The sequence below is a fragment of the Portunus trituberculatus genome, chromosome 38, assembly GCF_017591435.1.
Source record: "Portunus trituberculatus isolate SZX2019 chromosome 38, ASM1759143v1, whole genome shotgun sequence".
Classification (NCBI taxonomy): domain Eukaryota; kingdom Metazoa; phylum Arthropoda; class Malacostraca; order Decapoda; family Portunidae; genus Portunus; species Portunus trituberculatus.
The window spans coordinates 28,076,543-28,084,042 of record NC_059292.1 but is presented as its reverse complement, the minus strand read 5'-3'; the positions used below and the strand labels follow the sequence as shown (position 1 = coordinate 28,084,042).

The 7,500-nt window shown below is 43.6% G+C and overlaps 1 protein-coding gene and 1 pseudogene across 4 annotated transcripts in view; one reads left to right on the top strand and one right to left on the bottom strand.

Moving 5' to 3' along the window:
• LOC123514737 (flocculation protein FLO11-like) overlaps window positions 1–7,500 on the top strand; it is a 47,607-nt gene that overhangs the window by 23,404 nt on the left and 16,703 nt on the right. The gene's annotated exons all lie outside the window — the stretch shown is intronic.
• On the bottom strand, window positions 2,732–2,835 carry LOC123515249 (annotated as a pseudogene).

Here is a 7,500-nt window from a genome sequence, read left to right as displayed (position 1 = left end):
ACTTGTGAAGCTCCTCGGTTGTTCCTAGTGGGGTGTTTTGTTGGGAGTGAAGGAGGAATAGGACAACTCAAACAGAGACTTCTCCCCCCGCCTTTCTCTTAAGCCCTTCCGTACTGGGACGCATTTTTGCCATGAGTTTTTTTTTTTTTTGTGGGGGTATGATTAGACCATTTTATTGACATTAGGAAGGATCTGTGGAGGTGAAAAGATTAATGGCCACAGTCTTCACTATTTTAATCCCCCACAAGAGTTTATGAAGCTGTATAAAATCACCAAATAGTAAGCAGAACGAATGAGGAAACGTGTCTTGGTACTGAAAGGGTTAAGACATGTCATGAGGAGGAGATGGGCGTGCATGAGAGAGAGAGAGAGAGAGAGAGAGAGAGAGAGAGAGAGGAGGGTGAAGGAAGAGGTCTTGAAGGTGAAGTAACTATAATTCATGGAGGAGTAGGAGAAGGAAAAGAAGAAGAAGAAGAAAAAAAGATGTCTAAAGAAGTATAAGAGTATAGCTTGGATGTATGAAGTGTGGATGTAGTCTGCGTGTATGGGGAGTGTTTGGGTGTAGCCTCCGTGTATGGGAAGTGTTTGGGTGTAGTCTCCGTGTATGGGGGTGGAGTGTGTAGCCTGCTATAGTAATTTCTCTGGCTTCTTCCCTTCCTCTCTCTCTCTCTCTCTCTCTCTCTCTCTCTCTCTCTCTCTCTCTCTCTCTCTCTCTCTCTCTCTCTCTCTCTCTCTCTCTCTCTCTAACTACTACTTCCTGTTCACTAGTGGGTAGGGTCGGGGTGGGGGGGGAGTTGGGGAAGAGGTGGGTGGGGAGGGAAATAACTAATCACGTCATGGTATATTGCAAACCATTTATTTTTCTTCTTTTTCGGTTTTCCTTATCGGTATCATCTGTTGTTGTTGTTGTTGTTGTTTATCTTTTATTCTTCTTCCTTCCTCTTCATCCTCCTCCTGCTTTTACTTCTTCTTGTTTTAATTTTTCGAGTTTACCTGAACATTCTAACTGTCTGACTGCTGTTCCTTGTTCCTAAACGAATTTGTTACGTTAATTGCAGCGTCAGCACTTCACTCCTATTTGTGCGTCTCTCTAATTCAAGGCATCTCCCGCCAAGTTTGTCACGAATAATACTCCTGCAGGTGTAGTCTGTGTAGTTCAGAGTCAACGACTCTATTCAGAAACGCCTTCCCTCTCACTACGACAGTTTTCAAAGGCCTCAGAGACAACTAGCCAGGTTTTCAAGACAGTTTCTCCTATTAATAAACTTAAAATATTGCCAATCTGTCAACAGAACTATAATAATACTCTTAAAAACACGAATGCCTTCAGCTGGAACCTTTGGAAAGCAGTGATGGTGAGAGAGCAAAGCGTTTCACAATAAGGGCGTCACTCATGTCGTGGAAAACATCCTTACAGGTCTGATAATTCTTGAGGTGGATGGGTAGGGATAAACTGTAAGCCGCTCACCACTCACCAGAGGCGTTTCCCTCCTCTCTAGTTGAAGTGACATGTCTTTACGATAGTATCAGGATTTATAGGGATCTTTTAAAGTCAGGCTACAGTATGTTTAGCAAGGATTGTATAGCTACAGTATTTAGTAAATTATGAGTAACATTTCAACATAGACACTTAAAAGTTTCCTTCCATCATCTTCAGAGAGAGAGAGAGAGAGAGAGAGAGAGAGAGAGAGAGAGAGAGAGAGAGTACCAGCACAATAACTACCACCAACAGCACACACACACACACACACACACACACACACACACACACACGCCCCGGTAGCTCAGTGGTTAGAGCGCTGGCTTCACAAGCCAGATGACCGGGGTTCGATTCCCCGGCCGGGTGGAGATATTTGGGTGTGTCTCCTTTCACGTGTAGCCCCTGTTCACCTAGCAGTGAGTAGGTACGGGATGTAAATCGAGGTGTTGTGACCTTCTTGTCCCGGTGTGTGGTGTGTGCCTGGTCTCAGGCCTATCCGAAGATCGGAAATAATGAGCTCTGAGCTCGTTCCGTAGGGTAACGTCTGGCTGTCTCGTCAGAGACTGCAGCAGATCAAACAAACAGTGAACACACACACACACACACACACACACCAAACTCCGAATAAAAAAAAAAATACACACATGGTGACCTGACCATTCCAAAGAAACCGATATATATATATATATATATATATATATATATATATATATATATATATATATATATATATATATATATATATCAGTATCAGCAGGGATCGTATTAACAGATTTCAACTATAGAAGTTTGACTCGGCTCATCGCTTACGCATAGTGTGTGTGTGTGTGTGTGTGTGTGTGTGTGTGTGTGTGTGTGTGTGTGTGTGTGTGTGTGTGTGTGTGTGTGTGTGTGTGTGTGTGTGTGTGTGTGTGTGTGTTATGTTTCACATCTCTTGTCTTTGATTTAAGTAGTGGCTGTGTTGGCACTGTTTTGCTGTGTTATATATTCTATTGGCTGTCATCAGTGCGGCCACCGGCCTCATCATTCCGTGGCGCGGTGCTAGGCTGTGGTGTGGATGCGTGTAGTAGTGACAACCCAGAACAAAGTCTTGCCGCAATTGTATCCTGAGTGTTATCAGAACCTTAAACATTTACATCCTGCCGCTCTTTTATGGTAAGCTGTTGGCCGGCATTTTGAAACACTCGGAATCCGTCTAATTCCCAAAATCCGCAGAATTTATTTTTCATGGATGTGTTCATGTTAATAAACTCGAGTTAACCACATTTGGGTTAATCGCAGGGGTCAGCACCGCCGGAGTGCAATGGCAGGCCTCGCCCTGGGAGAACCGCCTTCGTAAAGGCCAGTTCTTTCCACCAGTGTTAGATGTGGGCCAGATAAGATGCAGAAATGGTTCAGAAAGTGAGCTAAAATTAGAGATTAATTAAACTATTCCACTCATCCGGCTACTGCTTACCTTGCTCTCTCTCTCTCTCTCTCTCTCTCTCTCTCTCTCTCTCTCTCTCTCTCTCTCTCTCTCTCTCCTGACAAAACCTTTCAACTCTCGAGAGACAACCAGCAAATCAGAGCTCTTGAGACTGAGGCAACAAAAACCACACACTCAGTAAAGGTGAATGCCGCTGCAGGTTCACTCACTACTGGCCATGAGTGCATGTGCATTTGTCGGCTCTGAAGTGTGTTGAAGTGAAGATAATGAGATGTATCTCTCTTGTCCTGAGGTCTGTGTGGGAGGCAAGGCATGAGAGGGACTGAGACTGGTGGTTGATAGGTGTGCTTTGTTTGAAGTGGCGGCCGGCAACACGAAGAAAGGCACATGTTTAATCTTGCCTCCCCCTTCATTCTTTTCCTTGCCTTTCCAACCTCCCCCCTCTCCTTCCTTCTCCTCTCTTCTTCTTTTTCTTTTCCTCCTCTTCTTCTTCTTCTTATTATTATTATTATTATTTTTATTATTATTATTCTTATTCTTATTCTTCTTTTTCTTCTGTGCTATGCCATCCTGTCTCTCCCACTAAGATTTTGAGTTGAAATGGTACCGGAACAGTCTCTATTAAGGATCTCAGGGTCTGTTACGTTTTGGACTTCCTTTGTAGTCCTTTGTATTTTCCCCTCTCCTCTTCCTCCTCGTCCTCCCCACTCGTCCTCCGTGTTGCTGCTTTGGTTTTTGTTATTGTTCTTATTACTGTTCTGGTTTTTCGTTTTTTTTTTATCGTAAATTTTGCTGCTCATGTTTTTGATCTTGTCTTTTTCTTTCTTTTCCTGTTCTTGTTTTTTGTTCTTGTCAGTGGCCTAGTTGTTACTGTCGTTGTTGTTGTTGTTGTGGAAATCGTTGCCTTCATTCTCCTCCTCCTCTTCCTCCTCCTTCTCCTCCTCCTCCTCCTCCTCCTCCTCCTCCTCCTTCTCCTCCTCTCCCTACATCGTCCCCCAATCGAGCCATACCAAGCATTACTCAGTGTTGGCATGTCACTATTAACTCTGTCATCTGCTATTCATCTGCTATTCATTCGTTGCCTAGCCTTGCGTTGTATCACTGCGGCACATCACAGTCACACACACAATACTCGCACAGCTTCCACACTGAAGAAACGCCAACACCCTTCGCCTAACTGTTGTGTCTGTGTACTTAACATTTTGACAAGCTACAGTATAACGCTCGGTTGTAGGCAAGGATGCATGATGATGATGTGATGTGTTCTAAGGCAGTCTTTGTGTGTGTGTGTGTGTGTGTGTGTGTGTGTGTGTGTGTGTGTGTGTGTGTGTGTGTTGTTTCCTTTTTGATAAGCATTCTCTCCTTTATATGTACGTATCTCTCTCTCTCTCTCTCTCTCTCTCTCTCTCTCTCTCTCTCTCTCTCTCTCTCTCTACTGAATCAGTCTCACCAGTTATATTGTTGTTAGTGGTGGTGGTGGGACCACTACTACTACTACTACTACTACTACTACTACTACTACTACTACTACTACTACTACTACTACTACTACTACTACTACTACTACTACTACTACTACCACTACCACCACCACCACCACCACCACCACCACCACTACTTTTGCGATGATAATGAATATTACTCGATGACATATTCTGTTTTGTTAATTGCATTGCAAAATAATTGGCGTTTGGACAGCTCTTTGTTTTGGATTGCGAAGGAGGAGGAGGAGGAAGAGGAGGAGGGTAGTGTTAATGATAAAAGTTACCTGAGTGAGTCTCCTCCCTCTCACCTCCACCTTCCCCTTCCTCCTCCTCCTCCTCCTCCTCCTCTTCCTCCTCCTGGGGTGAGAGAATTGTAAGTGTTGACCTGTGTCTTATACATGATTAGTCTCACCTTTAGTGTGTGTGTGTGTGTGTGTGTGTGTGTGTGTGTGTGTGTGTGTGTGTGTGTGTATGTGTGTACCTGCTTGCCTGCCTGCCTGTCTGTCTGTCTCTGTCTGTGTGTCTGTTTATGTGTCTGTGTGCTTGTTTATGTGATGTGTGTGTCTCTCTCTCTCTCTCTCTCTCTCTCTCTCTCTCTCTCTCTCTCTCTCTCTCTCTCTCTCATATATATATATATATATATATATATATATATATATATATATATATATATATATATATATATATATATATGTATATGTCATTTCACTTCGTAATATCACCGCCACCACTACCACCACTACTGCCATTGTGACACTCCCCACCACCACCTCCACTATTTGCCATAAATCTTACCAACAAACACTATTACTTCAGCTAAAAACAGGTAAATTTAAGCTGAACCCCACAACACACACACCACAACACAAACATGATCCCAACCTTTGTCTTAATAGTAACCACAACACCCGCCACGCCACCCAATCACACAGTCACTCCTCCAACAAGACATTGATCCCAGACTTTTGGCTAACTCTGTGACTTTTAGGGAACTTACAATCAAGTGGGCGGTTTTTTTTTTTTTTCATTTTTTGTTGCCCTTGGCCAGCTTCCCCTTTGCATTAAGAAGAACATCACAGCTACATCACAGCTTAACATTCCTTCATCACACCCTCACAAACCCAAGGAGTGTGAGGACGTGTGTTGGGGAAGTGAGGATGGAAGACTGTGTGAGGCCGGAGTGGAGAAGGAGAGGGAGTGGAGGTAGAAAGGGAGGATGGGGAGGTGGAGTAGCGGGGTGGAGTGTGTGTGTGGGGAGGGGGCGTGAGAGAAAGTGGTGATGGGAGGGGTGGAAGACTGTTAACTCTCTCTCTCTCTCTCTCTCTCTCTTAATAGTGGTGGTGGTGGTGGTGGTGGTGATGAACAGTATTAGTTTGTCGAGTGTGTGTGTGTGTGTGTGTGTGTGTGTGTGTGTGTGTGTGTGTGTGTGTGTGTGTGTGTGACCCCAATTATTCTCATCTATCTGTATTAGAGGTTACGACCTTCAAGCTAACCCCTTTTCCCTTCCTCTCCCACCTCATTGCTTTCCCAGTCTCTCTCTCTCTCTCTCTCTCTCTCTCTCTCTCTCTCTCTCTCTCTCTCTCTCTCTCTCTCTCTCTCTCTCGTTTCCAAGTCAACATAGTCTTATTATCTATGCTGTTTTTTTCATCATTCTTATCTTTCCTTATCTTGCCTTCACTGTTCCTCCTCCTCTTCCTTCTCCTCCTCCTCCTCCTCCTCCTCTTTCTCCTCTTCCTGATCTTCATTATTTTCATTATTTTTTTCTCACTTTTCTTTTTGTCTTTTCTTTGGTCTTTTGTATTTTAGTCTCTCTCTCTCTCTCTCTCTCTCTCTCTCTCTCTCTCTCTCTCTCTCTCTCTCTGACACACCTGAGCAAGAAGGAAGTGTACTGGAGGACATACCTGGCGCGTGACTCAGCCTCGCCCGCGTGGGAGGAACCAGGTGTTGAGTGGCTAAACTCTTGCTACCTCTCTCTCTCTCTCTCTCTCTCTCTCTCTCTCTCTCTCTCTCTCTCTCTCTCTCTCTCTCTCTCTCTCTCTCTCTCTCTCTGTGTGTGTGTGTGTGTGTGTGTGTGTGTGTGTGTGTGTGTGTGTGTGTGTGTGTGTGTGTGTGACGTAGTTGTGTGAATGTTTGGCGTCTTGTTGGTTTAAAAGGCAGGTTATTTTGGGAAGGTTCTAAATGTGTTTGTTTTTCTCCCCCTCCTCGCCCTTCACTTCGTATCCTCTTCTGTGAATTGAAGGGACCTGATGAGGTTATTCAAGTGGCTTAACAATAGAGAGAGATGTAGTTAGACTAGGTAGGTTCTTAGTTATGTAACCAGGATAACTATTTGGCCGTGATTTTTAGAAAGGTATGATCGGTGGACATGTACGGATGTACATACCTTACATTTTTTGTATATTTGTTTTGATTGTGGGTTTCATGTGTGGGGTAATTTTTTTTTCATTTTCTGAACGTTATTTTGGTGTGGTATTCGTGTGTTGGCTTGTATATTAGTTTATTTATTAGTTTTAAGTATCTGTCTATTTACTGATATGCTCTGTTTACTTTGGTTTCGCTCTCTACTCCTCCACCCACATACTTTGCCTCCACTTATCCACAGGTAAAGCAATCTATCGTCCTTCCCTGTGTTCAGTCATCCGTTGCTGCATCCATCGACATTGTTTATTAGTGTTGTTTAAAATCGGTTTCTCCAATGGAATATGATGGGATTGTATTTATTTACTTATAAATTTATTTGTTGTTTTTTTCTTCGTGCTCCCGTCCACTTCCACGTACCCTTTCAATTTATTATATACTTTATCTCCCTCCGATATCTATTCATTCATTCAAGGGCTCTCACAACAACAACAACAACAACAACAACAACAACAACAACAACAACAACAACAACAACAACAACTACTACTACTACTACTACTACTACTACTACTACTACTACTACTACTACTACTACTACTACTACTACTACTCACCATGAAGTAATTCCTAACACATGATAACTATTACGTTCCTTCCCTCCCCACATCCGCACAGCCTCCCACCAACACCTCTCTATTCGTATCCCACACCCGCGCCACGCTGCTCCACCTCACCTAATTTTGAAGCCA